Source organism: Octodon degus, unplaced genomic scaffold (assembly GCF_000260255.1).
Source record: "Octodon degus isolate 3935 unplaced genomic scaffold, OctDeg1.0 scaffold00007, whole genome shotgun sequence".
In the NCBI taxonomy this organism is placed as follows: Eukaryota; Metazoa; Chordata; class Mammalia; order Rodentia; family Octodontidae; genus Octodon; species Octodon degus.
The window spans coordinates 10701237-10705577 of NW_004524583.1; positions in this window are offsets into that span (position 1 = coordinate 10701237).

Below are 4341 nucleotides of genomic sequence, written 5' to 3' on the forward strand. Positions count from 1 at the left end.
ACTGTTTGATGCTTGACACACCATACTATTTACTGGTTGTCAACCACCGTTGGAATCTGGGGTGATTTAAAGGCTCAATGCCAAGGTGACCTCCATGAAACCTTCTCTTTGCTTCCCCTTTCCTTTAGCTCCAATCTCTATTCTTGCCAGAATCTTCATCACAGCATTTTCTTCATTCACCTTTGAATTAGAGGTAATTATGTAGAAGTTTGCTTGCCCAACTAAATCATTCAACCAACAAATATTTCCTGAGCACCTACAACATACCTGTCCCTGTGATAAATAGATTAAAAATTAAATACATACCTGTTCACTAGATGCTGAGAGGACAATTAGAAGTACTAGCCTCAGTCATATATAAATACAGGTACAGGGGCCGGGGAGATGGCTCAGTAGAATAAGCACTTGCCTGGCAAACACAAGGGCCTGAGTTCAATCCCCAGTTCTGCCAAAAAATAAAATAAATAAAATAAAATAAAATAAAATAAAACAAATACAGATACAGGTATGGTATGCGTATACATATACATATAGGTTTTTCTTTTTGAGACAAGGTCTCACTATGTAGTAGTCCAGGCTGGCCTCAAACTCACAGCCATCCTTCACCCAAGTGCTGGGATTACAGGTCTGGCCCAGTCATTTTTTTTTTTTTTTTAATGTTACTGAGGATTGAAATAAAGGCCTTGAATATATTAGGTAAGCCCTCCACCACTAAGCTACATTCCTAGACTTTTTTTATTGGTGTATGTTTGTGATGAACAATAATCATCTTGGAGAATTGGTGTAGATACATATTAATCATTTTTACCTTCCCCTTCACTCCCACTCCTCAGCTTTCTGCTTTTTTATTATTATTTTTTTTTTTATTGTGTGTGTTTCCAGCTCAGCCCTACCCCCAGGGCTGGTGTGGCATGTGGTGCCGGGGATTGAACTGCGGTCCCAGTGTTTTGCCTAAGCTTGCCTAAACAGACGCTTTAGACTGCTGAGCTATCTCGCCAGCCCTTCCTCAGCCCTTTTTTGTAGTCTTTGGTCTTGCTCGGCCTGTACTCAAACTCGCAATCTTCCTGCCTCCTGGTTCTCCTAAGCAGCTGGGAATACAGCCATATACCATGGGATAACAAAAGCCATGGATGGAGCTCAGGGCATAACCAATCCCGTTCTCCATGCAGATTACCTCGGGAGTGGGCACATGACTCAGAAATGAGTAGTGAATAGGAAGGAAATATATTGGGGGCGCTTAATGAGATATATTTCTAAGAGAATCCCAGAAAAAAAAAAAAAGAGAGAATCCCTGGAAGAGACCGTTTCTCTTCCTTTCTGAAAATTGTGCCTTGAACTGCCACACCATCCCACTGTCCTAAGGATGTACCAATGCTGCAGATGAAGAGCACAGTGATGGAAAGAATCTGGAGCTCTGGTGAAATCATGGAGCCCCAGATCAATCAACACTGAAGGACCTATTCTAGAACTTTCTGTCACGTGACATACTGACCGCTGTTTAAAGAACTTTTGAGTGGTAATGGTCTGTTACCACTCAAGAGTACCCCAGCTTTTGCACCTGCCCATCATTCAGCCCACTTGCCCATACTCACCACCATCCCCTCTCTTGCCATGGACTACTACCACATACCTTAGAAGAACAAGCAGGTCCTCTGCCTCAGTCCCACAATCCATTCTCTCACAGAAATGAACATCAAATGCATACCCAGCCTTCTCCATAGAAATACAGCGATTATATCCACTTGAAAATTTGGCAGTACAAATTCCTGGAGATCTGTATGTGAAAGGAGTCTCACAAGGGTGGAAGAGGTCTGACAAAGTACAGAAAATGAAAGGTTAAGATAACCAAAGACAGGGCCAGGGAGATAGCTCAGCTGCCTTAGCACCTGCCTGGCAAGCCCAAGATCGTGAGTTTGATCCCCGGTACTGAAAAAAAAAAATGAGAGTAATTTAACCAGGGACAGATTATTCACTTTCTCTGTGTGCCTGAGCTAGTGCTAACATGAACTTCACAGGAAATATGAAAGGCAAGCAGGTTGGGGACGTATATAGTTCAGTGATAACAAGGCCCTAAGTTCAATTTCCAGTCAAAAAAAAAAAGGGCAAGAAATCCATGGCTCAGAGACCTGGGGCAAGACCATTCAAGCTGGACCTCACTGGGAAGGAAGCATGGAAGAAACCAAAGAAAGGACTCCTGGATCTGGTCTTGCAGGGAAAAACGGAAGAAACAAAACAGTATGTAAGGAAATTAATATTATGTGCCCAAAAGTGCTCCAGAAATACATGGAAGATTAAGTTAGGTGATAGCACAATATAGACATGCATCACTTACCAACAAGAATGCATTCTGGGAAATGTGATTTTTTTTTTAATTTTTTTTTTTTATTTAGGGAAGGGTCTACAGGGTATTCAGGGTCTCACTACTAGATTGGACACTTAGTGGTCTGCCTGTTTACAGCCTCCCAAGAGCTGGGATTACAGATGCACGCCACCACGACCAGTCTCAATTGCCATCTCAGTGAGCCCCAGAGGTGGGGCCGGAATAGCAGGCCTGAGGATCAAACCCCCAGCCCCCAGGTGCTTTAATCCACTGAGCTGTCTGGCCGGCCCTCTGAGGAATGTGATATTAGGTGATTTCGTCCCTGCAAACATAACAGTGCACGCACACAATGCTAGCTGGTTCATCAACTCAACATGGCCACTTGATGAAATCAAGATATGCAGTAAATACAAGATGTGTGAAGTTGCTGCTGGGGTCCTGGTGAAATTTGTGTACCATAGGTAGCAGGAATATACTTTAAGGTGACAACAAAAAGTACAACATAGTAAACACTAAACCTGTAACAGTGATTTACCGTCTGTACTGTGGATTATGTCTGTACATGACTGCTGCACTCTGTGTGTGCATGGGTGGTGCGATAGACTGAACTTAGGGACACTCTACCATCGAAGTTTATCCCCATTAATTTTTATTTTTTACCTTTTAAAAATATCTATTTATTCAGTCATTCATTTATTCATTGATTCATTTTGTGGTTATAGGGAATTAAACTCAGAGTTTGTGCCAAGTTACATCCTGGCCCTTTTGTTTATTTATTTACTTATTTGATCTTTTTTGTGTATGTGTGCGTGGCCAGCTCAGCCCACCCTGAGGGCGGTGCTGGTGCAGCACGTGGTACTGAGGACCAAACCACTGTTCCCGCGCGCTTGCCTAAGCAGGCACTTTAGACCACTGAGTTATCTTGCCAGCCCTGATTTGATTTTATCTTGAAACAGGGCCTTGCTAAATTGCTAAGTTGCCCAGCCTGGGCTTGTGTTTGTGATCCTTTTATCTCAGCCTCTTGAGTAGCTGGAATCACAGGTGTGTACCACTGTACCTCGCTGCACTACACTCCGTGTGACTGGTAGCGTGGTAGGTTTGTTTACGCCACCATCACCACACACACGAGTAACAAGTCACACTATAACATGATGACAGCTGGCGTGTCACTGAGAGGAATTGTTCAATGATTTTTTTTAAATGTACTTTAGTACAGGGTCTTCAGGGTCTCACTATATAGATTGGACTCGTAGTGATTCTCCTGTTTTCAGCCTCCCAAGCGCTGGGATCACAGGCCCGCCCCACCATGCCCAGCGTCAGTCAAATCTCGGTGTGCCCTAGGGGTGAGGCTGGCACTGCACACTGGAGAGCAAACCCCCATACTGTGCCTGCCTAGGCAGGCACTTTAGTCCACTGAACTATCTGGCTGGCCCTCAATGATCTTTTTGCAGTACTGTGGATTGAATTTAGGACCTTCACGTTGTGCTACATGTCTAGCCCTTTAAATTTTGAGACAGGATCTCACTAAATCACTAAGTTGCCCAGGAGGGAAAATTTAGTGACTTAACCTCCCAGGGTGCTGGGATTATAGTACACTCCACCACAGTTAGCTAACCTCATTCTTATCTTATGGTTCCACAATTATATATGTAGTCCACTGTTGATGAAAACATCATTATTTGATACAGGACTATAACAGTCTTTAGGATCTCTTAAGTAGTTGCCAGAGAATATTCTATATATGAACGTGGATTACCTCATTAATCTTTTGAAGATTAATCCTCATACAAATCTTGTGAGTAGGTAGTATTATTATCTCCCTTTTACAGATAAGAAAACTAAAGAGGTTAACTAGCTTGCCCAAGGCCACAGAGCTAATTAGCCTGTAAGCAGGCAGAGTGACTTTCAAGAGCCAAACCTCCAACCACTAAGCTGCAATGCCACTAAGCAAGAGTGTTTGTACAGCAAAGTCTTTTGCTGTAAGAAATACATTTTTTAAAATGTATTTTAGTATAGGGTCT